Source organism: Oncorhynchus masou, chromosome 6 (assembly GCF_036934945.1).
Source record: "Oncorhynchus masou masou isolate Uvic2021 chromosome 6, UVic_Omas_1.1, whole genome shotgun sequence".
NCBI classification, from domain to species: Eukaryota; Metazoa; Chordata; class Actinopteri; order Salmoniformes; family Salmonidae; genus Oncorhynchus; species Oncorhynchus masou.
This window is the reverse complement of record NC_088217.1, coordinates 25,882,600-25,896,283: the sequence shown is the minus strand read 5'-3', so window position 1 is coordinate 25,896,283 and position 13,684 is coordinate 25,882,600. Positions and strand designations below refer to the sequence as shown.

At 39.8% G+C, this 13,684-nt stretch overlaps 1 protein-coding gene across 1 annotated transcript in view; it reads left to right on the top strand.

Annotated features, from left to right (window-relative positions):
* The window catches only part of LOC135541762 (CUGBP Elav-like family member 4), a 118,419-nt gene that overhangs the window by 47,523 nt on the left and 57,212 nt on the right, over window positions 1-13,684 (top strand). The gene's annotated exons all lie outside the window — the stretch shown is intronic.

Genomic DNA, 13,684 nt, shown 5'->3' with positions numbered 1-13,684 from the left:
TCTTCAAAGTAGCCACCCTTTGCCTTGATGACAGCTTTGCACACTATTGGCATTCTCTCAACCAGATTCATGAGGTAGTCACCTGGAATGCATTTAAATTAACAGGTGTGCCTTGTTAAAAGTTAATTTGTGGAATTTCTTTCCTTCTTAATGCATTTGAGCAAATCAGTTGTGTTGTGACAAGGTAGGGGTGCTATACAGAAGATAACCCTATTTGGCAATAGACCAAGTCCATATTGTGGAAAGAACAGCTCAAATAGCAAAGAGGAATGAAAGTCCTTCATTACTTAAAGACAAAAGGTCAGTCAATCCGGAAAATGTCAAGAACTTTGAAAGTTTCTTCAAGTGCAGTCGCAAAAACCATCAAGTGCTATGATGAAACTGGCTCTCATGAGGACCACCACAGGAAAGGCAGACCCAGAGTTACCTCTGCTGCAGAGGATTAGTTCATTACAGTCAACTGCACCTCAGATTGCTGTCCAAATAAATGCTTCAGAGAGTTCAAGTAACAGGCACATCTCAACATCAACTGTTTAGAAGAGACTGCGTGAATCAGGTCTTCATGGTCGAATTGCTGCAAAGAAACCACTACTAAAGGAGACACCAATTAGAAGAAGAAACTTGCTTAAAAACACAAGCAATGGACATTAGACCGGTGGAAATCTGTCCTTTGGTTTGATGAGTCCAAATTGTAGATTTTTGGTTCCAACCGCAGTGTCTTTGTGAGATGCCGAGTAGGTGAACAGATGATCTCCGCATGTGTGGTTCCCACCGTGAAGCATGGAGGAGGTGTGATGGTGTGGGGGTTTTACTGGTGACAGTGTCAGTGATTCATTGAGAATTAAAGGCACACTTAACCAGCATGGTTACCACAGTGTTCTGCAGTGATACGCCATCCCATCTGGTTTGCGCTTAGTGGGACAATCATTTGTTTTTCAACAGGACAATACACACCTCCAGGCTGTGTAAGGGCCATTTGACCAAGAAGGAGTGTGATGTGAGTGCTGCATCAGATGACCTGGCCTGCACATTCACCTGACCTCAACCCAATTGAGATGGATTGGGTTGAGTTGGACCGCAGAGTGAAGGAAAAGCAGCCAACAGGTTCTCAGCATATGTGGGAACTCCTTCAAGACTGTTGGAAAATCATTACTCATGAAGCTGGTTGAGAGAATGCCAAGAGTGTGCAAAGCTGTCATCAAGGCAAAGGGTGGATACTTTGAAGAAACTAAAAATAAAATATATACTTTCTTGTTTACTACATGATTCCATATGAGTTATTTCATAGTTGCAATGTCTTCACTATTATTCAACAATGTAGAAAATAGTAAAAATAAAGATAAACTTTTCACTGGTACTGTATATAAAAAAACTATGGATTTGTCAATCCTATTAATATTTATAATACATTTAACGTTTATAGCAATTAAAATGTTTTGATGAATTATAGGCAACACAAAATAAAGTACATAAGCAACAAATCACCCATTCAAGGTGATTTTCCTCACTCACTCCATCTTTCAATCCCTCACAAACTCCCTCTTTTCCTTAATTACTTACTCACTCACCCATACAAGGCCAAATGGTGAGTGCCGGGGCACACTGAATATTCCTAAAGGATTTGATGTCAAATTAGCTCTGGAGGCAACAACAGAACATCATGGAAATAAAGATGTATGAGCAAACCCCCCTGAAAAAGAGAAAGGGCTACAGATGTTGCATTAGAATGACAAACTATATATTGGCTACAAATACAGAGTAAATGTTTATAAAAAATATATATAATAATCAAATACATTAACCGACTGTTCCTAGTTAGGATTCAATTGGAGCTGCCATCTTAGAGCAACTGTCACCCCGAGGGCTCTCTATGATGTTGTAGGTCAGGGCGTGACTAGGGGGGTGTACTAGTTTTCCTATTTCTATGTTTGTTTTGTTGTATGGTTCCCAATTAGAGGCAGCTGATTGTCATTGTCTCTAATTGGGGATCATACTTAAAGTTCTTAATTGTTCCCACCTTGCTTGTGGGATATTGTTTGTGTATGTGCTTGTTGTACCATGTACAGTGCCTTGCGAAAGTATTCGGCCCCCTTGAACTTTGCGACCTTTTGCCACATTTCAGGCTTCAAACATAAAGATATAAAACTGTATTTTTTTGTGAAGAATCAACAACAAGTGGGACACAATCATGAAGTGGAACAACATTTATTGGATATTTCAAACTTTTTTAACAATCCAAAAACTGAAAAATTGGGCGTGCAAAATTATTCAGCCCCCTTAAGTTAATACTTTGTAGCGCCACCTTTTGCTGCGATTACAGCTGTAAGTCGCTTGGGGTATGTCTCTATCAGTTTTGCACATTGAGAGACTGACATTTTTTCCCATTCCTCCTTGCAAAACAGCTCGAGCTCAGTGAGGTTGGATGGAGAGCATTTGTGAACAGCAGTTTTCAGTTCTTTCCACAGATTCTCGATTGGATTCAGGTCTGGACTTTGACTTGGCCATTCTAACACCTGGATATGTTTATTTTTGAACCATTCCATTGTAGATTTTGCTTTATGTTTTGGATCATTGTCTTGTTGGAAGACAAATCTCCGTCCCAGTCTCAGGTCTTTTGCAGACTCCATCAGGTTTTCTTCCAGAATGGTCCTGTATTTGGCTCCATCCATCTTCCCATCAATTTTAACCATCTTCCCTGTCCCCACTGAAGAAAAGCAGGCCCAAACCATGATGCTGCCACCACCATGTTTGACAGTGGGGATGGTGTGGTCAGGGTGAGGAGCTGTGTTGCTTTTACGCCAAACATAACGTTTTGCATTGTTGCCAAAAAGTTCAATTTTGGTTTCATCTGACCAGAGCACCTTCTTCCACATGTTTGGTGTGTCTCCCAGGTGGCTTGTGGCAAACTTTAAACAACACTTTTTATGGATATCTTTAAGAAATGGCTTTCTTCTTGCCACTCTTCCATAAAGGCCAGATTTGTGCAATATACGACTGATTGTTGTCCTATGGACAGAGTCTCCCACCTCAGCTGTAGATCTCTGCAGTTCATCCAGAGTGATCATGGGCCTCTTGGCTGCATCTCTGATCAGTCTTCTCCTTGTATGAGCTGAAAGTTTAGAGGGACGGCCAGGTCTTGGTAGATTTGCAGTGGTCTGATACTCCTTCCATTTCAATATTATCGCTTGCACAGTGCTCCTTGGGATGTTTAAAGCTTGGGAAATCTTTTTGTATCCAAATCCGGCTTTAAACTTCTTCACAACAGTATCTCGGACCTGCCTGGTGTGTTCCTTGTTCTTCATGATGCTCTCTGCGCTTTTAACGGACCTCTGAGACTATCACAGTGCAGGTGCATTTATACGGAGACTTGATTACACACAGGTGGATTGTATTTATCATCATTAGTCATTTAGGTCAACATTGGATCATTCAGAGATCCTCACTGAACTTCTGGAGAGAGTTTGCTGCACTGAAAGTAAAGGGGCTGAATAATTTTGCACGCCCAATTTTTCAGTTTTTGGATTGTTAAAAAAGTCTGAAATATCCAATAAATGTCATTCCACTTCATGATTGTGTTCCACTAGTTGTTGATTCTTCACAAAAAATACAGTTTTATATCTTTATGTTTGAAGCCTGAAATGTGGCAAAAGGTCGCAAAGTTCAAGGGGGCCGAATACTTTCGCAAGGCACTGTAAGTCACATTTCGGTGCTTGGTTATTGTTTTTGAGAAGTTTCACTTAATTAAAGGATGTGGAACTCAAATCACGCTGTGCCTTGGTCCGTCTCTCATAACAACCGTGACAGAATATCCCACCAATCAAGGACCAAGCAGCGTGCCATGGAGGAGAAGGTGAGTTGGACCTGGGAGGAGATCAGGAGTGGATGCGAGACCCTTCCTTGGAGGGACTCGCATAAAGATCAGGAAGGACAGCGATGATGCCGGGGGCTGCGGCCACAGAAACCAAGATTTTTTGGGGGTGGGGCACATGGGGTGGTCGACTGAGCAGCGGGGACTGCCAGAGCCAGTTTGGGAGTCTGTGGAGGAATTCGATGAAAGATACCGGAGAGAGGTGGTAGCGAAGAGAATGCTACAGCAGCAGGCATGCTGAAGAGCATGACTCCTGACTCTAATTAGCTTTTGGAGAAATCATGAGCCTAGGAGTTTACATACGTTTTCCAACCTACACTGTGAATGTTTAAATGATGGATTCAATATAGACATGAGAAATACAATACTTTGTGTTTTATTATTTTAAGCACACTGTTTGTCTGTTGTTGTTACTTAGATGAAAATCAGATCAAATTTGATGACCAATTTGTGCAAAAATCCAGGTAATTCTAAAGGGTTCACATACTTTTTCTTGCCACTGTAATATCAATGAGCGTTAGCATTCTAGCTAACAACTGTTGCATCCAAAATAGTTATTTTGCAAAGATCACAACCAAATATAATCTTAGCGGCTGTTCAAGCAAGAATCAAAACATCATTGTAAACGTATGAGAACCCCCCCCCCTAAGTTATTTTGTTTAGAAGTAATAAAAACATAAATCTAGGCTATGCTGAATGGGCGCAGATGACGATGGCTATCTTACTGCTGCCTAGAATCGCATGCATTTGTGTCCATGACCTGTGTTTCGTGTACTGGAAAAGGGTCTATTATGGATCAGACCAGAGAGAGCCTACAAATGTGTATTCTGTAACGGATGGTTTTAAAAAGGGAGCGAAGTACAATACCTAATTCAAAACATACTTGAGTAAAATCAAAATTACTGAATTACGAACAAAGCTAATCAATTACAGTAACAATAGTATTTGTAATTCATTACTTCCACCCCTGCAAACCATAGGCAACCCAATTTGATCATTGGCTGATCACTCCCAACACATAAATCCCCACCAAGTTGACTACTTTTCAATGGTGGAAGCCCGGAATGACAATGTTGATACAAAAATGTGATATTTCCATCTAGAGTCCTCTATTTATCTCTGTCACTTGACACTGAAACACCTATTATTTTGGCAAAATTAAGATGGGTAAAGTGATAATTGAAACACCGAAAGACATAATTAATTAGATGCATAAGTAATTTAATCAATCAACATGTATCCGATTCGTGCAATCACTATTGAACAATTTACAGAGAACAATAGAGATTATATGTCTCTAAATTTAATTTAAAGGTTTAAAAAAAAATCTGGTTCAAAATCATGTTTTTACAATTTTGTTCATTTGTTATGCAAATACAATTTCTAAAATATATCTGTAATAGAAGGGTAGTCAAAAGGATCACTTCTGTGCATTGTTCTCCCCTTATTGCAAGCTATATAATATAATTTCATTTCACATGCTTATTAAACAAGAGGTGTATATAGCAGTGAAATGCTTCATTACGGCCCTTCCCAACAATACAGATAGAAGAATGATATATAAAAAAGAATAACACAAGGAATAAATACACAATAAGTAAGGATAACTTGGTTATATACTGGGGGTACCCGTACCGGGTCGATGAGGTCGATTGAAGTAGATTTGTACAAAGCACAGTAGGACAGTTCCACCTTAATTGGGGAGCACGGGCTCAGAGTAATGGCTGGAACGGATGAAATGGAATGGTATCAAGCACATCCGGACCTCTGGCAGTCTATGGTGGTGCCACGGGGTTCAATCCTCGGGCCGACTCTCTTCTCTGAATACATCACTGATGTCGCTCATACTGCTGTTGATTCTCTGATCCACCTCTATGCAGACACCATTCTGTGTACATCTGGCCCTTCTTTGTTAACTAACCTCCAGACGAGCTTCAATGCCATACAACTCTCCTTCCGTGGCCTCCAACTGCTCTTAAATGCAAATAAAACTAAATGCATGCTCTTCAACCGATTGCTGCCCACACCTACTCAACCGTCCAGCATCACGACTCTGGACGGTTCTGACTTAGAATATGTGGACAACTACAAATACCTAGGTGTCTGGTAAGACTGTAAACTCTCCTTCCAGACTCACATTAAGCATCTCCAATCCAAAATTACATCTAGAATCGGCTTCCTATTTTGCAACAAAGCATCCTCACTCATGCTGCCAAACATACCCTAGTAAAACTGAATATCCTACCGATCCTTGACTTCGGCGATGTCATTTACAAAATAGCCTCCAACACTCTACTCAGCAAATTGGATACAGTCTATCACAGTGCCATCTGTTTTGTCACCAAAGCCCCATAAACTACCCACCACTGCGACCTGTATGCTCTCGTTGGCTGGCCCTGCTTCATATCGCCAAACCCACTGGCTCCAGGTAATCTATAGGTCATTGCTAGGTAAAGCCCCACCTTATCTCAGTTCACTGGTCACCATAGCAGCACCCACTCGTAGCATGCGCTCCAGGAGGTATATTTCACTGGTCACCCCCAAAGCTAAACCATCCTTCGGCTGCCTTTCCTTCCAGTTCTTTGCTGCCAATGACTGGAATGAACTGCAAAAATCACTGAAGCTGGAGACTCATATCTCCCTCACTGGCTTTAAGCACCAGCTGTCAGAGCAGCTCACAGATCACTGCACCTGTAAATAGCCAATCTGTAAATAGCCCATCCAACTACCTCATCACCATATTCTTATTTATTTTATTTATTTTGCTCCTTTGCACCCTAGTATCTCTACTACACTCATCTTCTGCACATCTATCACCCCAGTGTTGAATTTGCCATACTGTAATCATTTCACCACTATGGCCTATTTATTGCCCCCCCCCCTTATCCTACCTCAATTGCGCACACTGTATATATACTTTCTCTATTGTGTTATTGACTGTATGTTTGTTTATTCCATGTGTAGTTCTGTGTTTGTCACACTGCTTTGCTTTACCTTGGCCAGGTCGCAGTTGTAAATGAGAACTTTTTCTCAACTAGCATACCTGGTTAAATAAAGGTGAAATAAATAAAATAAAATAAAAAACAAGTCATGGCAAAATGGGTAGAATTGCAAGGAATTCTTTTTTTCTCTCTGCCCTATGGCAGAATTATTAGAAATGCAGGAAATCAACATTAAAACGTAACTGTTTCTCTCCACCGTCAAGAGGCGGGAAGGGTGCACTAAAATATTTTGCAAGTGAGGTGGGAGGGGCCCTCAACCAAACCTTGCTTGGGGCCCCCAAAAGGCTAGAGTTGGCCCTGGACTGAGGGGTGTGACTAATGTATATTAGATACAGTATTTCTGAATTTCATTTCAATAAATGTGCTACAAATTCTAAAAACATGTTTTCACTTTGTCATTATGAGGTATTGTGTGTAGATGAGTGAGAAATATATTTATTACATGTTTAATTCAGGCTGGAAACTATTTAGACCTCTTGACTTTTTTTCTTGTTACGTTACAGCCTTATTCTAAAATTGATTCAATTGTTTTTTCCGTTCATAAAGCGACAAGCAAAGATTAGTTTTTTTTCAAATGTATAAAAACAGAAATATCACATTTACATACGTATTTAGACCCTTTATTGTTGAAACACATTTGGCAGCGATTACAGCCTTGAGTCTTCTTGGGTATGACGCTACAAGCTTTTGTACCCTTCTTCTCTGCAGATCATCTCAAGCTCTGTCAGGTTGGATGAAGAGCATTGCTGACAGTTATTTCCAGGTATCTCCAGAGATGTTTGATTGGGTTCAAGTCCAGGCTCTGGCTAGGCCACTCAAGGACATTCATAGATTTGTCCCGAAGCCACTCCTGCGTTGTCTTGGCTGTGTGCTTAGGGACATTGTCCTGTTGGAAGGTAAACCTTCGCCCCAGTCTGAGATCTTGAGTGCTCTGTAGAGGGTTTTCATCAAGGACCTTTCTGTACTTTGCTCCGTTCATCTTTGCCTTAATCCTGACTACGTAGCCAGTCCCTGCCGCTGAAAAACTTCCCCACAGCATAATGCTGCCACTACCGTGCTTCACCATATGGATGGTGCCAGGTCTCCTCCTGGCGTGACTCTTGGTTTCATCAGACCAGAGAATCTTGTTTTTCATGGTCTGAGAGTCTTTAGGTGCCTTTTGTTAAACTCCAAGTGGGATGTCATGTGCCTTTTACTGAGGAGAGGCTTCTGTCTGGCCACTATACCATATAGGCCTGCTTTTGGAAGTGCTGCACAGATGGTTGTCTTTCTGGAAGGTTCTCCCATCTCCACAGAGGAACTCTGGAGCTCTGGCAGAGTGACCATCGGGTTCTTGGTCACCTCCCTGAGCAAGGCCCTTCTCCCTGATTGCTCAGTTTTGCTTGGCGGACAGCTGTAGGAAGAGTCTTGGTGATTGATGAAGTCTACCATTTAAGAATGATGGAGGCCACTGTGTTCTTGGACCTTGAATGCTGCAGAATTGTACCATTCCCTAGATCTGTTTGTCAACACAATCCTGTCTTCGAGCTTTACGGGCAATTCCTTCGACCTCATGGCTTGCTTTTTGCTCTGACATGCACTGTTAACTGTGGGACCTTATACAGACAGGTGTGTGTGCCTTTCCAAATAATTTCCAATCAATTTTATTTACCACAGGTGGACTCCAATCAAGTTGTAGAAACCTCTCATGAATGATCAATGGAAACAGAATGCACCTGACCTCAATTTCGAGTCTCATGGCAAAGTGTTTGAATACTTACAGTATGTAAATAAGGTATTTCTGTTTTGTTTTTTTCCACATTGGCAAACATTTCTAATAACCTGTTTTCACGTTGTCGTTATGGGGTATTGTGTTTAGATTTCTGAGAAAAAAAATGTTTTATCAATTTTCGAATAAGATGGTAACGTAACAAAATGTGGAAAAAGTCAAGGGTTCTGAATACACAAAATACTCTAATGTAAGTGGAAAAACAATTCTAACAGTTATGAAAAATAGAACACTAATATATCTTGATTAGATAAGTATTCACCCGCCTGAGACAATACATGTTAGAAACACCTTTGGCAGATTACAGCTATGAATATTTTGAATATTTTATTAATATTTTGGGGGTTAGTTTATAAGAGTGTTGCACCATGGTTGTACAATATTTGGCCATTATTATTTTTGGGGGAGGCAGGTAGCCTAGTGGTTAGAGCATTGGACTAGTAACCAAAAGGTTGCATGATCAAATCCCCGGGCTGACAAGGTTCAAATCTGTCGTTCTGCCTCTGAACAAGGCTTGCCTATTTAAATAAAGGTAAAAAAGTTCATTTAAAATCAAAACTTAAATTTATACATTTAATGTAATATTGATAAGCAACTCCAGTGTAGATTTGGCCTTGTGTTTTAGGTTATTGTCCTGCTGAAAAGTGAATTTATCTCCCAGTGTCTGTTGGAAAGAAGACTGAACCAGGTATTCCTCTAGGATTTTGCCTGTGCTTAGCTCCATTCCGTTTATTTTTATCTTTAAAAAACTCCCTAGTCCTTGGCAATGACGAGCATACCCAGAACATGATGCAGCCACCACCATGCTTGAAAATTTGAAGAGTGGTACTTAATGATGTGTTGTGTTAATTTGCCCCCAACATAATGCTTTGTATTCAGGATGTAAGATTAATTTATTTTACATATTTTTATCAGTATTACTTAAGTGCCTTATGACAAACAGGATGCATGTTTTGAACTGTTTTAAAACCACCTTTGGCTTCCTAACTCAGTTTCCTTCCTCTCTGACACCTGTATCTTTGTAGTGACTGGGTGTATTGATACACCATCCAAAGCCTAATTAATAACTTTTACACATCTACCAACCCGTGCCCTTCTTTGAAAGGCATTGTGGTTGAATCTGTGCTTGAAAATCACTACTAGATTGAGGGACCTTACAGAAAATTGTATATGTGGGGTAGAGAGATGGGATAATCATAAAAAAATAATTTTAACCAATATTATTGAACACAGAATGAGTCCATGCAACTTATTATGTGATTTGTTAAGCACATTTCTACTCCTGAATGTATTTAGCTTTGTCAAAAAATAGGGGTTAAATACTTATTGACTCAAGACACTTCAGATTTTCATTTTTTATTAATTAAAAAATGTTCTACAAACAAAATTCCATTTTGACATAATGGAGCATTGTGTGTAGATCAGTTATACAAAATCAAAATGTAATACATTTTAAAAGCAGGCAGTAACACAACAAAATGGGGAAAAGTAATGGTCTGTGAATGCTTTCTGAAGGCACTGTGCTGGCCCAGGCTCTGCTCATGTGTAGTGCATTATAGGGTCCATGTGGTGCTAGTTCAACACAACTGGCCATTCATTGAAACATTGCTTAGTTTTTTCACAAAACACAACTGATAATACGATGAAGATCCTTAACTTAGGACAGTGGGATATCTACTATACTAGATACTTTACTATACTACACTAGTTACTATTCTATAGTTTATGCACGCATGCCAGTATGTTGCTTTCGATGAAAGTCTGTTTTAAATGGGATATATTTAAGCAATAAGGCCCGGGGAGGTGTGGTATATGGCCAACGTGGAGTGCCTGGACACAGCCCTTAGTCGTGGTATATTGGCCATATATCACAAACCCCCGAGGAGCCTTATTGCTATTATAAACTGGGTACCAGTGTAATTAGAGCAGTAAAACTAAATGTTTTGTCAAAGTCATGGTATACGTTCTGCTTTCAGCCAATCAGAATTCAGGGCTCAAACCACCCAGTTTATAATATATTATTATATTACTATACTACTGATCTCTCAATGTGTTGCTCTGATACTCTCGAGGCCTGTTATGTCATGGGAATTACAAGGTAACTCAGGTTCTCATTCTGCCCTCTCTGAGTGCCCCAATTTCACATCTCCCATGGGTGAAGGTAAACTGTAATAGATGGTTTACTTTGCCCTCTCTCTGGTGAAAAGAGAAAGTAAATGCATTTTTTTTCCTCTAGGTGCACTTACTACATTCTCTTTCTCTCTCTCTTTGGCTCTTCTGTGTCACACCATACAATTGCTTTTTTTCGGGCTCTCTTTTTCATTGCCTTAGCGAAAGCGATTGATGTCGCCCCTCTCTCTTGCCCTATTGCTCTTTTTGTGTCTCTCTACAGTAGCTCTCTTTTGTCCTCCCCTTATTTATCACACACTATCGCTGTTTCATCATTGTTCTCTTTCTCTCCTGCTGCATCTGTCTCTCTCTCCCTCTCCCTTAATCTCTCAATTTCAATTTAAGGAGCTTTATTGGCATGGGAAACATATGTTTACATTGCCAAAGCAAGTGAAATTGATAATAAACGAAAGTGAAATAAACAATAACATTTTAACAATAAACATTACACTTACAAAGGTTCCAAAAGAATAAAGACACTATACATATTATGTATATAGTGTTGTAACGATGTGCAAAAAAGTTTAAGTACAAAAGGGAAAATAAATAAACATTAATATGGGTTGTATTTACAATGGTGTTTGTTCTTCACTGGTTGCTCTCTTCTTGTGGCAACAGGTCACAAATCTTTCTGCTGTGATTGCACACTGTGGTATTTCACCTAATAGATATGGGAGTTTATCAAAATTGGATTTGCTTTCGATTTATTTGTGGGTCTGTGTAATCTGAGGGAAATATGTGTTTCTAATATGGTCATACATCTGACAGGAGGCTAGGAAATGCATCTCAGTTTCCACCTCATTTTGTTGGGCAGTGTGCACATAGCATTTCTTCTCTTGAGAGGTCTGTCAACAACAGCCTTTCTCAATAGCAAGGCTATGCTCACTGAGCCAGTACATAGATAAAGCTTTCCTTAATTGTGAGTCAGTTACAGTGTTCAGGTATTCTGGCACCGTGTACTCTCTGTTTAGGGCCAAATAGCATTCTAGTTTGCTCAGTTTTTTTGTTGTTAATTCTTTCCAATGTGTCAAGTAATTATCTTTTTGTTTTCTCATAATTTCATTGAGTCTAATTGTTTTGCTGTCCTGGAGCTCTGTTGGGTATGTTTGTGTTTGTGAACAGAGCCACAGGACCGGCTTGCTTAGGGGACTCTTCTCCAGGTTCATCTCTCTGTAGGTGATGACTTTGTTATGGAAGGTTTTGGGAATTGCTTCCTTTTAGGTGGTTGACGAATTTAATGGATATTTTCTGGATTTTGGTAATTAGCGGGTATCGGCCTAATTCTGCTCTACATGCATTATTTGGTGTTTTACGTTGTACACAGAGGATATTTTTTGCAGAATTCTGCATGCAGTCTCAATTTAGTGTTTGTCCCATTTTGTGAATTTTTAGTTGGTGTGCGGACCCCAGACCTTACAATCATAAAGGGAAAGGGTTCTATAACTGATTCAAGTATTTTTAGCCAGATCCTAATTGGTATGTCAAATGTTATGTTCCTTTTGATGGCATAGATGGCCCTTCGTGCCTGGTCTCTCAGATCATTCACAGCTTTGTGGAAGTTACTTGTGGCTATGATGTTTAGGCTGAGGTATGTGCTCTAGGTCAATGGTGTCTAGATGGAATTTGTATTTGTGGTCCAGGCAACTGGACCTTTTTTGGAAGGTCCAGAATCTGTGCAGAAGATCTAGGTGCTGCTGTAGGCCCTCTTTGGTTGGGGACAGAAGCACCAGATCAGAAAGCAGTAGACATCAGATTCTAGTAGGGTGAGGACGGGTGCTGCAGAATGTTATAGTGCAATCGCCAATTCACTGATATATATGTTGAAGAGGGTGGGGCTTAAGCTGCATCCCTGCCTCATCCCACAGCCCTGTGGAAAGAAATGTGTTATTTTGTGCCAATTTTAACCAAACACTTGTTGTTTGTGTACATGGATTTTATAACATTGTATGTTTTTCCTCAACACCACTTTCCATCAATTTGTATATCAGACCCTCATGCCAAATTGAGTCAAAAGCTTTTTTGAAATCAACAAAGCATGAGAAGACTTCCTTTGTTTTGGTTTGTGTGTTTGTAAATTAGGGTGTGCAAGGGGACTATGTGGTCTGTTGAATGTTAATTTTTGACATTTGCTCAGTACATTGTTTTCACTGAGGAAATGTACAAGTCTGCTGTTAATGACAATGCAGAGGATTTTCCAAAGGTTGCTGTTGACACATATTCCATGGTAGTTATTGGGGTCAAATTTGTCTAAAATTCTGTGGATTGGGGTGATCAGTCCTTGGTTCCAAATATTAGGGAAGGTGCCAGAGCTAAAGAGGATGTTAAAGAGTTAAAGTATAGCCAGTTGCAATTTGTTGTCTGTATATTTTATCATTTCATCAACACCGCAGGCCTTTTTGGATTGGTGCGTTTGTATTTTGTCTTGTAGTTCATTCAATGTAAATGGATAATCCAGTGGGTTCTGGTAGTCTTTAATTGTTTATTCTAAGATTTGTATTTGATCATGTATGTTTTTGCTGTTCTTTGTTATAAGGCCAAAAAAGATTGGAGAAGTGGTTTATCCATACATATCTGTTTTGGATAGACAACTCTTTGTATTTGTGTAGTGTTCCAATTTTCCCAGAGGTGGTTAGATTCTATTGCTTCTTCAATTACATTTAGCTGATTTCTGACCTGCTGTTCCTTCTTTTTCCATAGTGTATTTCTGTATTGTTTTAGTGATTCACCATAATGAAGGCGTAGGCTCAGGTTTTCTGGGTCTCTGTTTTTGGTTGGATAGGTTTCTCAATTTCTTTCTTAGGTTTGTCACGTTCTGACCTTAGTTCCTTTGTTTTGTCTTTGTTTTAGTATGGTCAGGGTGTGAGTTGGGGTGGGCAG